The sequence below is a fragment of the Bubalus bubalis genome, chromosome 15 (genome assembly GCF_019923935.1).
Source record: "Bubalus bubalis isolate 160015118507 breed Murrah chromosome 15, NDDB_SH_1, whole genome shotgun sequence".
In the NCBI taxonomy this organism is placed as follows: Eukaryota; Metazoa; Chordata; class Mammalia; order Artiodactyla; family Bovidae; genus Bubalus; species Bubalus bubalis.
Window position 1 is genome coordinate 11,502,381 of NC_059171.1, and position 21,832 is coordinate 11,524,212.

The window sequence follows — 21,832 nt, forward strand, 5'->3', positions numbered from 1 at the left end:
CACTGAGGATGTATCCAGTTTAATTGTAAAGTTAGACACATGTTTTTGAGGAATAATTAGCACTATGGGGGAAAAAGTACTCACAGTATATAAGTAAAAAGATCAGAAAACAGCACCTATATACACAATAGGTTCTCAACCTTTGGTTGATTAATTTTGAAGGTGGTTTGAATTTTATCTAGATTGTTCTCATACTTTTCAAAGTTTTAATTAATTATTTAAGAGTGAAACATATGATGCTGCTTCCTTTCTAAATAGCATCCAAACCCTTAAAGCGATCCCCCTCCTGTGTGAGGCTTCCACTAACTCTGGTTTGTATCTCCTGACCTTAAATCCTGATCCTTAAGTCTCATCCTCTGTCTGAAAATAGAATCTCTAAAAAAGAGCCACTGTAAGTAACAGTTGTGGCTCTGACGGCTGCTAGACTGTCCTAGGGAAGTAAGGCCCTGTTAAAGAGAGACTTTTAAAATCACTTTGTCCCTGACATGAATGGCTTTATTCTTTAGCCAAGTTACCTGATAATTAACACAGATTGACTAATTAAGCTGACATTAATGTCACCTGATGCTGGCTCTGAATCCTGGCTTTTTGGTTAAGTGAAAATGAGAGCCTACTGTTTAAACAAATTTGAATGCCGATAGATAAAGCAGGGCAAGAATTGATTCAAAAAGTACTATATTCAGTGGATTTGTTAATGCTTCCTTCCTAAATTGATATGAACTGAAAAGGAAAGGGAGGGCATCAAATTTAGCTACCTGGATGATTAAGCATTAGAGTAGGTTAGCATTTACAGGACTGAAGTAAAATTAAGCGACACACTCTACTCCTGAAAAGGCCCTAGGCCCACAGTCACTTCTTAGGCAATCTAAGTGTGATAGAAACTGGACAGAGTTCAGATGCATTAGCTCGTTGCTTTCACTATACATTCATCTCACATGCCCTGTGTTCTTGGGATCAGGTTTCAGATAGCACTGAGGGTCAGAGCATAAACTGGAACACCAGCATGATGAGCTAGTTTTAAACATCAGACTAAAAGTTACTTGGTGTGTCTTAGATTAAGGATTTAGAGCTCTGTGTTGACTTGTGTAGCCTGAGTTGAGTGCACAAAAGGAAATTTTAACCTGAAACTCTACCATGCTCTCTCACCCTTTCAACATTGTTTAACCTACTAGTTCATCGGTCTCTGCAACTTTGGTCTTTTCTCTCCTCTCACCCAACCTATCAGCATATCAGCATAGTTCTGATCATACCTGTCCCCTGCTCCAAAATTCTTCATGCGCTCCCCTCTGCTGACTGAATATATTTTTATAATAAATGCAAGGCTTCCCCAGTGGCTCATCGGTAACTACAATGCTGGAGCCACAGGAGATGCAGGTTGGATCCCTGGGTTGGGTAGATCCCCTGGAGGAGGGCATGGCACCCCACTCCAGTATTCTTGCCTGGTGAATCCCATGGACAGAGTAGCCTGGTGGGCTACAGTCCATAGGGTCACAGAGAGTTCGACACGACTGAAGTGATTTAGCACATATGCAAGACTTTTTACAATTGGCCCTAACATTTCCAGATTGTTTTCTGCTATTCATATATGCATAGCCTAAGCTTCAATCTTTCCCAGAATATGCCCTGAACTTTCCTTCCAGTCTCTTCCTTCTCATGCTAACCTATAATAAGATAATAATAATGTGATAATAATTATAATAGCTACCATCTATTTAGTCTTTACTAAATACACATAATTTTCTAACAACTTTACATACTTTATTTCATTTCTATCATCATAACAATCCTAATAAAGTAGGTATCATATCCTTACTTTACAGATGAGGCTTGGAGAAGTCAAACACCTTGCCCAAATCACCTACACAATTTTAGTGGTGGAAGGCTTCAAATACAAACATCTGAATTGTATGGCCATTCACTTAACCACTGCATTATACTACCTCCTTCACCTGGCTTTCTTCCAAATGTCCTTACTACCCACCTCCACATAACCGCACACTCATCACCCCCCATGTCACAAGCTCGTGGAAATTCTGCCATCCTTCAAGACCCCCTCCAAATGCTAGCTACTTCCTGCATACAGTCTTTCCTGATCCCATCCCTCCTGCTTTAGGTGTTCCTCCTCTTCTGAAGCTCCAGAATTTGTCTTTTCTGCCTAAGAATCCCTCAGGTTTCAACAGCTGGAGATATCAAGGTAAAATTATTTATTTTTAATATTAAAATTATAATGACTCCAAATCCTGTCCCGTGAATCACAGGGAGTCTGTTTTTCTACCAGTTTCCCTCCATATATAATTTCGGGGAACTACATAGAATCCCTACATGCTCCAAATCTATCTTATGATCCATGTTCTGAATGACTGCTATATCAGAACTCTCCTGGGATCTCTTCAGGGTGTTTTCTCTTCCTGTGGTAATTTGTTTCAATACTGACATCAATCCACTGTGTTGACTATCATGCATGTGTGCATGTGAATTCGCTTCAATTGTGTCTGACTCTTTGCAATCCTATGGACTGTAGCCCACCAGGCTCCACTGCCCATGGATTCTCCAGGCAGGAATACTGGAGTGAGTTGCCACACCCTTCTCCAGGGGATCTTCCAGACCCAGGAATTGAACCCAGGTCTCCTGCACTGCAGGCAGATTCTTTACCACTGAGCCACCTGGGAAGCCCCTTGTTGACTATCAACTCCCCATAATTAGACCACCAGGAAAACCTGTTGATTGAGCAAAACGAAGTTTATTAGACTTACCACAATGGTGAAGAATAACACCATGACAGTATCTTAGTAATATCTCTAAGATGGAAGTCAGAAGAGTACATTTATAGAATTCAGGGATGTGGTTTAAGGGAGAATCTTTTAAGGTAGGGAATGATTGAGATTAGACAAATTTTATGACATAGTAATTTTGGAATGATGAAAATAGCAACACACATCTTCAAGCAAGTAGTGATAAATAAAATATTATCTGATAAGTGAACTGTTACCTAAATAAGCAACTTTTCATCCTGATAGAACTGTTTATCCATGTGACCAAAATCTTTGCCCAGATCTTCAAGAATTTCTTGAAGCAAGCAGTAATTTACTGGTTTACAGTGTTATCTATTGAGGAAGAATTTCCCAGGACCATGAGATCATGCTGACATAGATGATCTCACTTCCCAAGGTCTCACCAGCTCCTAATTCATTGCTAGACTCTGCTATGGTATATGACACAGCTTTTTGAGTTCTCACAGGACTACAGAGATACAGAGCAGAGAGTCCCACTTCCACTTCTGAATAGCAGTTACTCTTGGAGCTCACCAACCCTAGCGCCAACTCACTGCAGAGTTACTTTTTAAACCCCCAGAATAAAAGAACGAAGTGAATGCAAAGGTGGAAATTTCTGAAGACTAATGGGCAAGGTAGCAGTGGGGGAAACTAAAGAGAAATCATTGATTTTTAGGATATCGATCATGGGTTGCCATAACATTGTGTTGTTGAAGGTTTTGTTATTGTTTTTCTGTTTGAAGCTCTCTGGTAGCATTTCCCAAGTGACGTCCTCAAGTTCATGTTCATTTATATGGGAAGCCCCAGCAGGCTGAAAGGAGAGATTAAGGTCGAGTGATCTACCCAATATGTGATGACTTTAGAATTCTATACTGCGAGGCAACTCCCATACCCCTTTCCACGCCCAGCCTTGTGCATGTACCCCAATGTGGTGCTTTTTTAATACATCCACTGAAGTATCCCTGATGACAGAAAGTAAACTTTTACCTTGCTGCTGGTAATATCACTACTTCAGTTCAGTTCGGTCACTCAGTCGTGTCCGACTCTTTGCAACCCCATGGACTGCAGCACACCAGGGTTCCCTGTCCATCACCAACTCCCAGGCTTGTTCAAACTCATGTCCACCGAGTCAGTGATTCCATCCGACCATCTCAGCTTCTGTCGTCCCCTTCTCCTCCTGACTTTAGTCTTTCCCAGCATCAGGATCTTTTCCAGTGAGTCAGTTCTTCACATCAAGTGGCCTAGGTATTGGAGTTTAAGCTTCAGCATCAGTCCTTCCAATGAATATTCAGAACAGATTTCCTTTAGGATGGATTGGTTGGATCTCCTTACAGTCTAAGGGACTCTCAAGAGTCTTCAACACCACAGTTCAAAAGCATTGATTCTTCATTGCTCAGCTTTCTTTATTACTTCTTCAGGGGAACAAAAAAAAAAAAAGTTTAAACTAGGATTTCTAAAAGCCACCCCCATAGCCACTAAGTTTGAGAGACACAGTCTTACATTTATCAGCTTATTTGTTTTACTCGGAAAGGTTAAGATGTTGTTCTTACAGCTGCTGACATAATAATTGTCCCCCAAAGTGGAGTTTGTAAGAACTTTCTTTAAGAAAGAATGAACCTCCTCCCTGCATGATTGAGGTTCAACATCAGCTTGCTTTTATTTTTAGTTTTTATTTTATATTATCTCTAACTGCCATAAACAAAGGGGCACAAGCGCAAACAGGCGCACATGGGCGCATGCGCGCGCGCGCGCACACACACACACACACACACACACACACACACACACACACACACACACACACACACACACACACACACACACACACACACACACACACACACACACACACACACACACCCTTTCAGATTCTGTAGCCTCAGGCAAGCCAGGCTGACTGAAAAGTCCTCTAGATGAAACCTCCCCTTGGAGCAACACAAACAAGCATCACCTGCTCTGTTCCTCCCACCTCGGTGAGCTAGGGTGAGGATGAGGAAGGATTAGGTGGAGGGAAAAGGAAATCCCAGACCTTCTCTCTGGAGGCCCTCTACTCAGAGACCCTCTAAAGCCGTCCAGACTTAAATCAGACCAGGCCTCATGTTTCCGGGGGTGTAATGAAGGCTGCAGAAGTAATAGAAACATCCTTGCCACTGTCAAAACTAATCTGCTAATAGGAAAGTTTGTGGCAAGCCTTGAGTCGCTCATATCTGCGAGGAAACCGGTTTCCTATTTAGAGAAAATGGAGCCGTTATTCTTAAGCAGAGAGATGCCTATTGTGTGGGTAATTACAGGGAGGCCTGGCTGACCTGGCAATGAGGTAGTGTCGCTAAATACCTGAAGGCAAGGGGCGCCTGAAATGAAAGCGGAGGCCCCATCTGCCAGCCTGTAATGATTGTGCTATTTGGAGGCAGAAAGGTTTGTCTGGAGCAGCTGGTTTCTCTCCAAGTGACCTTTTAGCATTTCTGCTTTTGCCGTCTGACAGATGTGTCAAGTCAATAATTTCAAAAGCCCCTGAGTAAATAACCAATTGTGAGCAAGGATGACCCAAAGCAATGACAAAATGGCTGCACGCGGCGCATTATGGAGCATAATACCGAGGGATGGAACCAGGAGGATTATCAGAAGGGAAAGAAAGAAAAAAAAAAAAACATTTTAGTCTTTATTTTTGACTAAATGGCTTTCCTACCCATACATCAGTTGTTTTTGAATTGCAGGTGGGGGGAGAATAGGGAAGTGTGGGTGGACGGAAGGGCCTTGTGGGGGCTGCGGTCGGCGGGGTGCGGGCCCCAGGTGGCGTCTGGGCGCCGGAACTGATCCCGCGCTTGCACCCTCATGCAGCCGTAAGGACCGCAGCTGACGGGCACCGCGGAAGAAGGCGGCTGAGGAGAGGCAACTATGCACCCAGACCAGGCCTGAGGGTGCCTGAAGTCCTGCAAAGAGTTTTCACAGGCCACGCAGGGGCTGTTATCTGGGAACAAAGCGGGACAGGGTATTCAGGAGCCAAAGCTGGAAAGGATCCAGTGAAGCAGGAGTGAGCGTGGTGGGAGCTCGCCTGCCTGTGATTCCTCCTCCAAGGGCATACACAACGCCTGGAAATCTGGTTTATCCAACATTTTCATATTTTCCCCCAGGCTTTCTAAACCCTCAACTCCTCTGCGGGAAACACCATCAAACTAAGGTGAGAAGAACCAACCACCCCCTCTCCAAGACACTGAATCTGCTGAGGGAGTAGGGGGTTGGGAGTGGGGGGGAGGGCTCATTTGGGGTAGATGGTTCTGGAATCACATTTTCTGAGACATGAGTCCTCAACTATTCTTTCAATTTTCCTACATTGGACGTGTTAGGAATTTTCTCCACCACCCCCATTTTTTAATGAGTAAACTGAATATTGCAACTGAATGTTGCAAAATTCTTCCAGAGACAAACAATTATTGGGAGAGAATTCATGAAGTAAGACGAGCTGCGGTGTGCTGAAGCCAGCTCATACCAGCTCATGAAAGTCCATGTCAAATCTTCAGGAATTTTGCAAACTGGTTTTTAAACCATTGATAACCTGATATTGGTCATAGTGGTGGTATTTACATCATGGAAGTTCAGTTCAGTTTAGTCGCTCAGTCATGTCCGACTCTTTGTGACCCCATGGAAGACAGCACGCCAGGCCTCCCTGTCTATCACCAACTCCCGGGGTCTACTCAAACTCACGTCCATTGAGTCAGTGATGCCATCCAACCATCTCATCCTCTGTTGTCCCCTTCTCCTCCTGCCTTCAATCTTTCCCAGCATCAGGGTCTTTTCAAATGAGTCAGCTCTCTGCATCAGGTGGCCAAAGTATTGGAGTTTCAGCTTCAACATCAGTCCTTCCAATGAACACTCTGGACTAATCTCCTTTAGGATGGACTGGTTGGATCTCCTTGCAGTCCAAGGGACTCTCAAGAGTCTTCTCCAACACCACAGTTCAAAAGCATCACACTATATATATCAGGGCTGTTTCTCCTCAAAGAACTGATTGTTACACATTTACCAGCACACTGCTGGCACAGGTGAGTCGGAGCACCAGAGAATACTTCCATTTGGCCATGAGATCCAGCTTCTTCTCTCCTTTTCCAACTTTGTATTGCTTATTCTCCACTCATCCAATACCAAATCTGAGGCTGATCAATGACATATATTAACTCATTCAAAAGAGGTTTGAGAATGCTTAAGGATTATGGTTATATTCCCCCCCCCCTTTTTTTTAAGAAAAATATTGCTTACACTTTAAAGTCAAAATGCCTCAAAATAGGATAGAGTTCCCCACATTTGGCTTTATTTCTATAACCTTAGTCTGACTGCTCACGAAAATAAAGCTTCTGCTCAGTTTTGGCAGATCTGGTCCATAAAATGCCCAGGATATGCCATGCTTGTTCCCGACATCAAATCTTTGCTCATTTATGGAGTCCTTGTCAGAACTGCATGGCCCTGTCCTACTACCCAGCTATAACCTTCTTCAAAGTCCAACTTCAACCCATGTGCTTTCGTTTTTCTCTCACACCTCTAGTCCAAAGGGATTTTTCTCCTTTTATCTATAACTTCCATGTTATTATTATTATTTGCTCCTACCTCTTACTTTGACTCTTAATCATACAATAACTACCTTGCATTTTCTCTTTGTTCCTTTCTATAAGAATGTCTTCTCTACTTATAAAGTATTACCTCTTGAAGACCAATGATGTATGTTACATAAGATAGTATATACCTTCCCCAGGTCCTAGCACAGCCCTAACACATGGTAAGTGCTTCAGACAGTATTCTCAGCTCTCTGAATATGGACTCTTTAAGGAAGTCTTTAACAGACACTGCCCCCTGGGCCTCAACTCTCAGAAATCCTGATTGGGTGAGTTTGTTGTATCTATAAATGTTTCCAAATGGTTACAAATCCACCTACTTTATTGCTACCCAATCCAGAATCCCTGGGTGATTTTAACATAAAACCTTGGTAGCTCAGCTGGTAAAGAATCTGCCTGCAATGCAGGAGACCCCCATTCGATTCCTGAGTCAGGAAGGTCCTCTGGAGAAGGGCTGGGAAAAGGGATAGAATACTCCAGTACTCTTGGGCTTCCTTGGTGGCTCAGTCAGTTAAGAATCTGCCTGCAATGTGGGAGACCTGGATTCAATATCTGGGTTGGGAAGATCCCCTGGAGGAGGACATGGCAACCCATTACAGTATTCTTGCCTGGAGAATCCCCATAGACAGAGGAGCCTGGCAGACTTCAGTCCATGGGGTCACAAAGAGTTGGACATGACTGAGTAACTAACCTTTTCACCCTCTATGGTTGAGAAACATTACTTAAAAATTAGATGAATGAATGGGTGAATGGATGGATATAAAACTAAGTCATACAAAATAATTATCAACACCCCTTTTTTTTTTTTTACCCAAGGTTGATGCACCACTAACTCAAGTGGAATGCTGTGGTCATCAAGGCCCTGATCTTGACCATGAGCTCCTTAAGAATAAGTCGTATCTGTAGCAAGATCTCCCTCTATCACAGTGTCTAGCACCAACTACATACACACATATAGATGATTGGTGTTTCTAGTTTATCCGCTTATATTTTTCCCACCTCACCAACCTGGCTGGTAGAACCTTCCAGATCTCAACTTAGATGAGAGCAAAATAAGAAAGTTTTTGTTGTTGTTTTAAAGATATGTTTTTTTTAATAATAAGACAAAGGCATGGATAAGTTAACTGCTTGATGAAGATGATGAAATAAAAAAGCAGAACGATTGTCTCTTGTTTGCTTTTATTTTTCCTCCATAAAAGAGAATTATATTCAGACTGTAATGGATGAAGCACAAATCTTAGTAGGAAAGATAGTGTGTCTAGCAGCTTTAAAATGTGTTCAAGTCCAGATGCATTACATCTAAGACAATTAAAACAATTTGCAGCTGTTATCGCAGCTGCTAGTGTCCTGGGAAAAAAAAAAATCAGAGAGAATGGGAAAATTGCCAAAAGATCAGAGCTAAGCAAATGCCTCAGATTTCAAAAAAGGGGATTTCGTAATCCAGAACTAGATGGGTTTGATTTTCATATTTAGCAACATTCTAAAGTATACTCTTCACCAGATAATTTATATGCACTTAGTAGGGAAAGAGCTGATCATTAGAGAGACTGAGGTTGCCAAAAATAATTCAGTGCAAACGATTTTTATATGATAACTATATTATAAGGAGAGTAGATGGAAAGAATATCACAGGCAAAATTCATTCAAAAACCAGTCATGATTGATTCAAAGGCAATGTATTGAGTCCTTTGAGCTCATCCACAAAAGTCTTAATGATGAAATACCCAGGAAAATGCAGTTGTTGCCTTCAAGGGGATTTCAGTCTAGAAGGAGAGAAAGAAAACAAGGTCATTCTTCATGGGGTAAAACATGGGTATAAGACAGAAAGTGAAAGGAAAGTCTTAGATGAAGGAAAATAATTGAAGAGATTAGCATCTCAATGAGGATCAGGACAAAGAGAAATAAGAGGACTTATTTCTCAGGTCAAAAGAGCTGAGGACTGGGCACAGGGGACCAGGAACATGGCAGATGAAGAAAACAGGTGAAAAGCTTCATGACAGTGGGCATGATGGCTTAAGGAGCTGCAGGAAGTTCAGGAAGACAGGACATAGAATTCAAAGTGTAGAGTGAGGCATGAAGACAGAAAGGCAGGAGAAACAGGCAAAAGTCAGACCTAAAAGTCACGTTAAAGAGTGTGAATGTTATTCTGAGAGTACTGGAGAACCTTGAAAAGATATTAAGCCAGAAAATGCACATTGATTTCACCAAGACATTTAACAGTCTTTCGTGGGCTGCAAGGAGATCAAACCAATCAATGCTAAAGGAAATCAACCCTGAACATTCATTGGGAGTACTGTTGCTCCAATACTTTGGCCACCTGATACAAAGAGCCAACTCATGGGAAAAGCCCCTGATACTGGGAAATTTGAAGACAGAAGGGAGCAGCAGAAGATGAGATGATTAGATAACACCACTGACTCAATGGACATGAATTTGAGCAAACTCAGGAGACAGTGGAAGACAGAAGAGCCTGGTGTGTTACAGTCCATGGAGTCACAGAGAGTTAGACACAACTTAGTGACTGAAAAATAACAACATCATATATGGCGGATATGTGGAGAACTATGGACTGGGCAACAATAAAGTAAGTAGACTTGTAACCATTTGAAAAACTGCCCTATAAAATGTCAGTGCATTGTTGGCAAATAGGAAGAAGTTTGTTAGCATTTTTCTACACCCTTTCCGTAATTCTACTTCATTCAGCAAATGAGTCAAGAATTGGAGCAAAATCTTTTCACAGGTGATACAAAGCTAAGAAGAAGATTAGTGTGTTGTTCAACATTATCAAGATCTGGGAAGCTTTCAGCAGGATAGGATGAAGGGCCTAACCCAGAAAGATAAAATCTTAAACTGAATTATGTTTAAAAAATAATCTATTGTAGGAGAATAAAATTTGCAAGCCCCACTATATAATACTTCATGTGAAAATATAAATTCTAAGGTCAAAAAAAAAAGCCACCATATTAGAGAACTCTATGACCCTTTTTCCAGAATTAAAAAAAATAAAATGCTGTCAGTGATACTGTTGTATTTGAATCAAGGTAGGCAATGGCTCCACCAGCTCACGTTTGGAGAACTATGTCCACTTCTAGATCCTGATATTCAATGTCAAGGTATTTGACTACCTGAAAGGCACATGATGTTAAAAAAAAAAAAAAGTATAAAGATATATGCTAAAAAAAAAAAATTAGAGGCCCTTAAATTTTTAAAAGATTAACTTCAGAGGATTAAAATAGAGCCACCAAGGAAAATCCCTATATAAGGTAAACAGTTTTAGAAAAGATAATTTAGGGGATTGAGGGAATTTTAGGGCATTGGGTGACTAGAAATTTAGAATTTATAAATGGATGGGCTGCCTTACAGCTTGTGATCTTCCTATCACTAGAGAAGTTTACACCATCTCTCAGAGATGTTTGCTAAAGATGTTTACTCAAGATATTGGAGATGTCCACCTAGTTTCTTGGGGATATTTGAAAGGGAATTTTTAAACTGGAAGAAATATTTCACTCTTCCCACTTTGAGACTCTATTAATTTATCATAACCACACCTACCTCTATGTCACTAAAGGACTAATAGAGAATACTGACTTAATACCAATTTTGCCAATTTACATTCATCTTTGCCTTCTTTAATCTAGTAGTTAACCCACAAGTTCAGGAACTGATTCCTCCTATTGGATGTTCTTTTTAAAAGGTCCCTAACATCTCTTCGCCAGTCATTATGTCCTTTTAAAACTTCAGACACATGGGTTGTCACAGATGTTCCAGTATAAATAAGCAAGGATATCAAAGCTTTGGACATGAATTTTCTTCTAAGGAATTTTGACACAACCCAGGATTTCCTTTCTGTCCATCTTAGTCATGAGCCATGAGTCACATTCTCTTTACAAGATTCATGCCACTGTTACAAGCTTTTTGACAAACAAGTTTAAAAGTGGCTCTCTAGTCACCTCTGACCTCCCCACTGGAGCATAAATTCCAGCCCAGCCACTGGTATTTGTCGGGGACACTCATTTCAAACATCCCTACCCCCTACCCCCATTTCAAACTATTCCTGTGCCACTTCTATAGCTTTTTACCTCCAGGGTCCTCTTTGAAAATTTTGCAGTGCTCAAGGCTACTGATGAATTTTACTTTGGGCTCTGAGGATAATCTTTCGATACACATGACCTTGGAATTCCATTATAATACAGACTACAATACAAAACCATAGTGTTTAAAGAACTTCACTCCATAAATTCTGTCCGACCTCCATCCCCTTGACTTCCTCCTTGTTCCCTTGCTGGTACCCCTGCATAGGGCTTCAGTAGTTGCTCCATGCTCCACAAGAAGAGAAGCCATGGCAATAGGAAGCCTGAGCACCACCCTTGAGAAAGCCCATGAGCAGCATTGAAGACCCAGAGCCACCAAAAATAAATAAATAAAAAATTTGTAAAAAAAAAAAAAAAATCTACACAACACCATATTCGGTCAAATTGTCTTGGTAAAATTCCAACCCTGGTCCTGGCAGAGATCACAGTTGACTTTCCCTTCCACCACTACAACCTACTTAAACCCTTTCTTCTCCTTGAAGTATTGATATACAACCCCTCCCCCCCAACACACACAGAATACTATAACTTTATTGAAGAAAAACTAGTTTCTCTAAAGGAAAATAATATCTGCTCTATTTGTTCTTTCCCTATTTACTCCTCAATCTATTGCAGTCTGGATTTCTGCCACAGCTGTTCAGCTAAACTGGCTCTCACCATACTGGTTGATGAATAGGATGGAGAGGTTCCTGTGCAATTATTTCTTTATCTCCTTCCAATGTTTGTCCTTGTTGATCATTTTCTTTTTAAAATTTTCTTCTGCCTTAACCTTCAATATTTTCCTCGTGAATGACTGGCTCTTCTTTTTTAAGTTTTCTTGTCTCTCTGTAACAGCCACTTAAAAATTGATCTTTACCAAGATTTTACTCCCAGCACTTGACTTATCTCATGGCTCACGCTTTCCCTTGGGTAATCTCATCCAGGCACAAACTTCAACTAAGGCTTGCAGATGGTGACATCTGACCTCTAGGCTCAACGCTTCTGCTTGCATATGCAATAGGCTTATGACTTCAAACTGACCAGAACTAACCTCATCATTTTTCTTGCCCCAACCCATCAAAAAAAAAAAAAATGAGGGAAAAGTCCTTTTAAAAACCTATATTGTATTGGCTTTACCTCTCTGCCACCACTTTTCATTCTGACAATGAATGGCCAAGATACAAAATAATAGAATATTAAGAATATTCAACAGATAGAGGCTAGCAACTCTGTTCTTAAAAAGTACGCAAAAACCAAGTTAGTGTTTCTTCAGATTCCTATTGTTATTAAAAGACACAAAATTAGAAGAGGAGCTATAATCACCTGCAGCTGCCAGTCCATAACTGATTTTTTTCAACAAGCAAAAACTCACACCCCAAACTGGAACCGACACACAAAACTGTAGGAATGCAGATGTTCAGTTTAGAAAGGGATTTTGTGAATAAGTCGTGTAGGCTGAAGCTCACTAAATTCCTCCTATCTTGGCAGTTTATATGACAAAACAACATAAGCTGCTGTGTTTCAAAAAAAAATCTTTAAAACTCCCCTAATACTCTTTCTACAAACACAGGTGAATTTGTTGTCTGAGGTATCTTCTTCCTTTCATAAGTGAGGCTAAAATCTTCTCAGATAAGGTCAGTGTCTTTTTTTCTGCTGTGAATCCTCAGATGTAGGCTGCCACCAGAAAATGAAGTCATAAAAAGGAAATCCCAGACCAGGACTGTGTATGCCAAAGTATCAAGCACCTCAGCATATGTACAGAGTGCAACCCTGTTATTCCACACCTGCTGCTATGCCAGTGTGGATTCTAGAAGCAAAGAAATAAACAGTTATTTTGACAAAGCAGTATTATCTGTTGGCCTGCAGTAAATTTGCTTGAAATCCTAACAACTTCCCTGCATAGAATATCCACCCACCTAATATTCCTTCTTTAGATGAAATCTTATAATAACAAATCTGTGATTACATTTCTTATTTTCATTTTTTTTCCAAGAGCACTGTTGGCCTCTACTGTATAAGAACCGTAGTGCATCCATCTCCATTAATGTTGTCACATGGGTTTTATAAAATCATATTACAAAATGTGGGTCAGTGATCACTGAGCCATGTAATTTATCAAGACAATACCCAAATGCACTGTTTGACATTCGTTTTACAGGGACGCAATCTACTGGTATAAACAACTCTGCAGTGCCTACCTACTATTCTTCAGAAGCAAAGGCCATTTGCAACTGGGGTAAAAAAATCAATATACAGAGTTTCACCATCAAATATTTAATGTCCCTATAAGATCAGTGAAAACTGACAGCACACCTCCATTGGATAACACATCGTCTCCTCAGCTTGATCTGCTAATTATGTCTCTGCATTCAGAGTTTTAGAACCAAAAAGGATTTTATCTCCAACCCAACCCCCTGATTTTACTAAGGAAGACCCTGAAGTACATAGCACAAGTACAATATATAAGGACAAGTAATTTTCCCAGTAGTTAGTGATAAAGTCTAGAATTCTTTTCAGATTTTGTCTATTACATTGTTCCTCTATTTCCTTAATCACATTATTGCATACATGCATGCTGAGTTGCTAAGTCATGTCAACTCTTTGCGACCCCATGGACTGCAGCCCACCAGGCTCCTCTGTCCGTGGGATTTTTCAGGCAAGAATACTGGAGTGGGTTGCCATTTCCTCCTCCAGGGGATCTTCCCAACCCAGGAACTGAACCCTCATCTCCTGCACCTCCTACATCAGCAGGCGGAGTCTTCACCACTGAGCCACCAGGGAAGCCCAATCACACTGTTAGGATAGAATCAATTTCTTAATCCCTGTATTACACTTAACTAAATCATTTTTTAGTACCTGTTCTATACCAGGTACCAAAATAGACATTAGAAATAATAGAGGTGCTTCTCCTCTATGTATTTTTAATAATACCACCAAAGAAGGACTTTAAGAAAGATAGGAGATAAGATGCAATTGTTCCTGATCTTTATGACAGCTTCTTCTCAGTCTTACTTGCTGGCATCTTTTCCCTTGAAGAAGGATTACTGCATCTCTACTGGATGTCTTGCAGGTTCCCTCAGCCCAGCATGTCCATAAGTGAGGACATCACCTACAACCCTTTTTGAGGCCCTTATTGGAGGTAACAGTCACAACTCCACAATGCAAGTGTCCTATTTCACCTGTCGATGGTGGTGTCTGTCTCTTTTACTAAAGTTCAAGCTCCTTAAAGGCAATCCTGTGGCTTCTCATCTAGGTATCCCCAGCACTCAACACTTCTCTTGGGGCCTGGTAGATATATAATAAATACTTATAGAATAAATAAATAAAACCATTTTCTGTGCTTCACTTAAAACAAAATCCTGAGTATATCCAATTAGTTTATAAGTCCTATTCATTTTAGTCTCTTAAATATGTCCCAAAGCTATATCTTCTTCTTCATCAAAACACTGCCTTGGTTTAGGTTCAGTGATGCTTTGCTGAGGGCATTGTCACAGCTTCTAAATATTCTGTTTCTAGAATAGCCCTTTCCCACTCAATCTTATGCACAGAGCATCCTAAATAAAATTTGACTCCGATTCTATTTCTTCTTTGCTTAGAATCATTTCGTGGCTCCCCATTACCCAAGGGAAGAACTCTGAGGTATGACATTCACTGTGGTCTTTCTCCCTCCTGCCTTTTCGTCTCTTGCTCTTTGCTAGCCTCACAGTTCACACTCCATCCACAGTAAGTGTCCGCCATTCCTGTCTGCACACGGGGCTCCCTTTGCTTAGCATGCCCCTGGCCCATCTCCACTTGACAAACTTTTACTAAAATTTTAACTAAGAGCTTGTCTCTTGAGTTCACTCCTCCCAAGCACACTTCAAAGCTCATTCTTGGCACTCCCAACAGTGCCTTATACAGGTCTATTTCTATTATAATAACCGTGGTATTTAAATTCTTGTGTGTGCATTTTTCCTCCATTGGACAACGAGTTACTTGAGGAGTTAGGGACTGGATCTTTTCCACTGTGTAGTCTCAGTGCTTAATAAAGCTCCTGACATGTAGAAGGCATTCATTAAATAATAATGATTAGTGTGTAATAATACACACAGCCTGTACAGCACCCCACAGTTTTAAATTTTCCTGCGTGTGCTTTAAATCAAGACTTCCAAGTTGTTTTGTACACTTTAGTCTTACTAGAGGCAATTTATCTCCCCAAGATATAGAGGAGACTGAACAAATGGCAGAGAAAATGGCCAATAGACCATGGTACACACCCAGGTATATCTTTCCATTTGGAAAAGGGTGAGAAGTGGGGAGAAGTAGAATGAAAGGAAAACATGGATGAAAGAGGGAGAGAGGGGAAAAGGAGAAGAAGAGAGGCTGAGTTAATGCCAACAGAATCCATTACCCCTCATCTCTACCTGGGAGCCCTCATCATCTATTTCTGCATCCTTTTTAATGTCTTTTAACTTCTCTCCCTTTCTATAATTGCCACAGATAAGCCAAATCTGTGGATAATCTCCGAACTTCCTTTTAACAAAGAGTTTCAATATTCTCCTCACCAGGTTTAAAGAAGTGCCTAAAAGGAAGTCCAACGCAAGCATTAGAACTTGGTCTCTGTGGCTGCTCCTACTCTCTCACATTTAAGCATAACTCCTACCGAATAGTGAAACTTCAACAATCTACATCACTGGGCCGTGACCCATGAGAGAAAGTACTGGTAGGACACAAATGTTAAAATTTTGCATCTCAAAATTACCTTTAGAAAACAAAGTCCACACTAATGCGGCCATGGTAATAAAACAATGAAGATTTTTGAGTTTTGAAAATCATGCATGTGATAAATTCTTCATGATTCATAAAGAAGCTATATATTCTAATATTTTTAAAAGCCAGCAATACAAACATTATGACACCAGAAACTTCATTTTTTTCATCTTTATTATGTCAAGGATTCTGGGAAGATGGTGAAGTACAAAACATCAAGAATCTGTCTCCGGTCAAATACTTGCAAATGATGAGTCTAACAAGGGTTTAATTTCCAAAATATACAAACAGCTCATACAGCTCAATATCAGAAAAACAACTCACTCAAAAAATGGGCAGAAGATCTAAATAAACATTACTCCAGAGAAGACATACAGATGGCCAATAGGCACATGAAAAGATGTTCAGCATCATTAGAAAAATGCAAATCAAAACGTCAGTTAGGTACCACCTCACATTGGTCATAATGATCGTCATCAGAAAGTCTACAAAGAAAAGGAAACCCTCCTCCACTGTTGGTGGGAATGTAAATTAATGGAGCCAGTATGGAAAACAGTATGGAAGTCCCTTAAAAAACTAAAAGTAGAGTTACCATATGATCCAGCAATTCCACTCCTGGGCATATACCAAAAAAGATGAAAACTCTAATTCAAAAAAATAAATGCACTCCAATGTTCAGCAGCCAAGACATGGAAGCAACCTAAGTGTCCATCAACAGATTAATGGATAAAGAAGATATTATATAATATATATATATATATACACACATATATGTGTGTGTGCTAATATATATAATGAATGCTGCTGTTAAGTTGCTTCAGTTGTGTCCGACTCTTTGCAACCCCATGGACTGTAGCCCGCAGCCTCCTCTGTCCATGGGATTCTCCAGGCAAGAATACTGGAGTGGGTTGCCATGTCTTACTCCAGAACTGGTGTTTTAGAGCTTTAGTTACAAGATGAAAACAGTAATGGAGACAGATGGTGCGATGGTTGCACTGCGTTAATGCATTAACGTCACTGAACTCTACATTTAAAATGATGAAGAGTTAAATTTTATATTATGTGCATTTTATGGCAATAAAAAAATTGAGATGAGAAAGAAAAAACAAACTATGTTATATTAGGTTATAGTCCAGTTGCAAGCTGAAGAACGTAAATCACTTTCCAAGACAGTTTTTGCATCCTGCATGGGGACTTAAGTTTATAAATTTCTGCAAACACATTGGAGGCTCAAAGCAACAGTCTGAGCAAGATGTGTGTGTTTTGCATCCATCATGTGGTAAGATGAGTTTCCCAGGCTGACCTCCCTGCTCTGATTCTCTGAAAATGTTGGCAGGCAAATAGTCTAAGGTGGAGCTACAAACACCACTGCAGTCCGCCACAACACTGAACAGTTGAGCGAGATCTAAAGCAGATCGTTCACCTGCCTATTTCCTATGAGAAGTTTAATAAAGAAGCTTTCCCTCTGAGTTTAATATTGTGCCATTCTGAAAGCTGGGTAAACTTTCCAGCTCTCACCTCTAGATGGCATCAAATATGACCCCAAGCACTAAACAAGTGGTTTCATTCATGTATGGTTGGTTATATGTGTTAGATTCTTCTTCTACTAAACACAAATTAAGGCTGAAGGGGGAAAGGTAGCTTTGTTTCTTGTGGCCTTCTCTTCACCAGAAGAAGGAAAGGGGAAATACTTAATTAAGAGAGAAAATGAAGAAAAGAGGAAGCAATTACATCATATAGTCCTCCAGTGCACATGTAGCCAAATGTAGATCCTCAGAGAAATGCATTCAATGGCTTTCAGATCAGGCCAAACAACTGGCTCCATGCCAGAAAAGAGAAAGCAAATGCTCAAATGCTATGGAACATTCGAGAAGATTACTCACTGGAGTATACCCTTTTCATTCCCACAGACGTCGGAAAACATGGCTCTCAACCTTCAGTCCTTTCCTTGACTCTTGCTAAGCTATGGGTTTCTCAAGGGAGAAGCTGCTAGGCATGTGTGAAGTTTGTTTTCCTTCATCAAAAGTGTCACTGCTCATCTCCTGAGAGTATATTACTTCTGCTAAATCTGCCTTAGAGTGCTGCTCAGTCCTCTTTGTTACTGAGGCATCAGCTTGGAGTATTACTCTCACTCACAAGCTCCCCACACCCAAACACACTCTCAACGTATTTGAAAGCTTCTTGGAAAAAGCACCTGGGCCTGGCAGATGGACATATGTATCCTAAGATGAATGAGCTACGTGGAGCAAAACTGTCATCAAAATTCCCCAGACTATAATGCCGGGGCCTGCCTCAGTCATTAATGTCTGAAGCTATGTGGAAACGTGTGTGGCTAAAGCCCAGAAGAAATAAAAATCAATACACCTTCTTGCTGTGTTTCTTGGAACAGCAGTCCAGGAAGTCAGGAATACTCAATACAGGCCTAGATATGTTTTTGCACATTTTTACAGATGCATGATATGAAAGACAGTCGTTAAATAAAAGAAATATGCTTGAAGACATTTTTTGAAGAATAAGGCTAAAGAATTTCCTGAACATTTAACAAATGCATGAAGGTACAATTTATATACAGCCAGTTTGCTTTATCCAGAGTGCAGTCTGATGTAGCGCATGCCTCGGTAACATACAGGTGAACAGGAATTTACAGACTGGTAGCAAGGGCATGCAAATAAGGACTGGCACAAGTTGTAACAGAAAATAGAGAGTCGTGTGGCATCAGGGGGCATGCACTAACTATAAAGGGTCTTTCTGGGAAAGGCGATGAGATCCAAACAATTTTAAGTTTCCTGTGAGAACTGCTGGCTGAAGTTCTGGTATGGATGGAAAGGTGGTTAAAGTACCATCTCTCCGTCCTTGTGTATCAGATAAAGGTCAGCACCTACTGAGACAAGCAGAAAGATGGGGACACTGCCATTGCTTTGAGAGCTACTATTGCCTGGAGGGAGCTATCAATAGAGAAAGTATTAGTCCCAACTCTTAGGTGGAGGACATTCAATTAGCAGTTCTCAATGGAACCATCCCTTGTTCTTTTACATCAATATATTGCAGTATGTCGCAGCTCACTGTACCTAGGTAGATGCAGGTGATATTTTAACAATGAATATAAAGTAAATGATTTTTTAAAAAATTTGCTTAGGACAGCATTTTGAAACTAGTTGTTTGAAAATGTTTGTGTAGTTATCAGTTTCTGTTGCCAAAGATGTAACTTGTGTGTCTATCAGTCACCTCTCTGGTCACGTCCACCTCTTTCCTGTCCAGTCTCTGGCTGGGACACAGACTCTGGCGTCCTTCAAGCAGACCCAAGTTGACAGCACCCAGGCTTATACCTGTTTGAGGTGCTTCTTTTTTGCCTCCCACCCCAGGGTTTTCCTATTGACTTGGAGGGGTGAAAGGCTTCCTGCTGAGCACCCACAAAAACACAATCCACAGCCAATTTTTGAACCCACACAAGTGCAATCCAAAGTGAATTTATGGAAGATGGAAGCGAGACAATACATTTTCCCCATTCCTTTCCCCAGAGGGACTGTCCTGAGAAGCAATCATTTATACAGCCTTTGCGAAGATCAACTGTCAAAACTGAAAATCAGTCATGCTCCATACAAGATGGAGGCTAACTCAATCATACATCCTTAACAGGCTCTCCCTCTCCGTGTCCCTCGCTCCTGTGACCTAGGAGTGGCCAGTTCTAAATAAAACCCAGGTTCTGCTTCCTGGCAAACCCAGGCTAAGGCAGGATGTCCCCTCTAAAGTCTCCCTTATCTGTACAAAAGAAAAAAAAGTAGAAATAAAATATTATAACCAGTTTCAACATCCTCAAAATAATATCCTGATTTTCATCTCATGTGTTAAAATGCAAAAATGTGCCCCCTTCCAAGGAGTATATAGAAATTATAGGATATTTTTTGCAGAATTTAAGCAATAGCAATAAAAAGCTTTTTTATAAAGTGCAGAGGATTGACAAACCTGTATCATAGTTAAGGGCAGCTAATGATCTACTCATTTGAAACTAGTTATTTGACAATAGGGCTTCAAATTTATTTGAAAATAGGACTAGATTCAAAGAGGCAGATAATGTGGAAAATTCTTCCTGAGATGGGGATACCAGACCACCTGACCTGCCTCCTGAAAAATCTGTATGCAAGTCAAGAAGCAACAGTTAGAACCGGACATGGAACAACGGACTAGTTCCAAATTGAGAAAGGAGTACATCAAGGCTGTAAATTGTCACCCTGCTTATTTAACTTATATGCAGAGTACATCTGGAGAAGGCAATGGCAACCCACTCCAGTACTCTTGCCTGGAAAATCCTATGGACGGAGGAGCCTGGTGGGCTGCCGTCTATGGGGTTGCACAGAGTTGGACACGAATGAAGTGACTTAGCAGCAGCAGTAGCAGCAGCAGCAGAGTACATCATGCGATGTGCCAGGCTGGATGAAGCACAAGCTGGAATCAAGAATGCCGGAGAAATATCAATAGCCTCAGATATACAGATGACACCACCCTTATGGAAGAAAGCAAAGAAGAATTAAGAGCCTCTTGATGAAAGAGAAAGAGGAGAGTGAAAAACTTGACTTAAAACTCAACATTCAGAAAACTAAGATCATGGCATCTGGTCCCATCACTTCATGACAGATAGATGGGGAAACAGTGAGAGACTTTATTTTTTGGAGCTCCAAAATCACTGCAGATGGTGACTGCAGCCATGAAATTAAAAGACACTTGCTCCTTGGAAGAAAAGCTATGACCAACCTAGATAGCATATTAAGAAGCAGAGACATTACTTTGCCAACAAAGGTCCGTCTGGTCAAAGCTATGGTTTTTCCAGTGGTCATGTATGGATGTGAGAGTTGGACTATAAAGAAAGCTGAGCACCAAAGAATTGATGCTTTTGAACTGTGGTGTTGGAGAAGACTCTGAGAGTCCCTTGGACTGTAATGAGATCCAACCAGTCCATCCTAATGGAAATCAGTCCTGAATATTCATTGGAAGGACTGATGCTGAAGCTGAAACTCCAATACTTTGGCCACCTGATGCAAAGAGATGACTCATTTGAAAAGACCCTGATGCTGGGAAAGATTGAAAGTGGAAGGAGAAGGGGACGACAGAAGATGAGATGGTTGGATGGCATCACTGAGTCAGTGGACATGAGTTTGAGTAAGCTCCGGGAGTTGGTGAGGGACAGGGAAGCCTGGCGTGCTGCAGTCCATGGGGTTGCAAAGAGTCGAACACGACAGAGCAACTGAACTGACTTCCTGATCTACCTCTTCCATAAGGACCCAAGTTCATCTGTGAGGTGCCGGGAGCCGGCAAGAGACATTCCACTCGTGACAAAGGTCATGAGGAAAGAGGCTCGGCATACGCAAAGGCGGGATCGAGCCTCGGGAGTGCCCCCGGATATTCTCGAGCATCTACCCCCAAAAAACCAGAGTCTGCCTACTTTATTGCTTTGTGCTCTCACCTCTGACTTTACTGGGGGCTGTCCTCCACCACCATCTCGCTCTCTCTGTCAAAGAGCTAACTTACAGCTCCAATTAATAAAGTTCCTGGGCAATTAGGAGTGTTTAAATCCAAACCCCTCAGATGGCTCTCTAACTCCCCTGACAAGTTTACCCGGACACCTACAGCTATGCATACGACT

General features: G+C 41.0%; 2 long non-coding RNA genes across 2 annotated transcripts; one reads left to right on the forward strand and one right to left on the reverse strand.

Annotated features, from left to right (window-relative positions):
- Positions 1–2,002: 2,002 nt before the first annotated feature.
- On the forward strand, positions 2,003–8,538 carry LOC123329422. The gene is made up of 3 exons (XR_006544827.2): positions 2,003–2,194; positions 5,610–5,949; positions 8,192–8,538. It is a non-coding gene; the product is annotated as an uncharacterized LOC123329422 (long non-coding RNA).
- On the reverse strand, positions 2,721–3,903 carry LOC123329423. The gene is made up of 2 exons (XR_006544828.2): positions 3,759–3,903; positions 2,721–3,582 (listed from the first exon to the last, which is right to left on the reverse strand). It is a non-coding gene; the product is annotated as an uncharacterized LOC123329423 (long non-coding RNA).
- Positions 8,539–21,832: the final 13,294 nt, after the last annotated feature.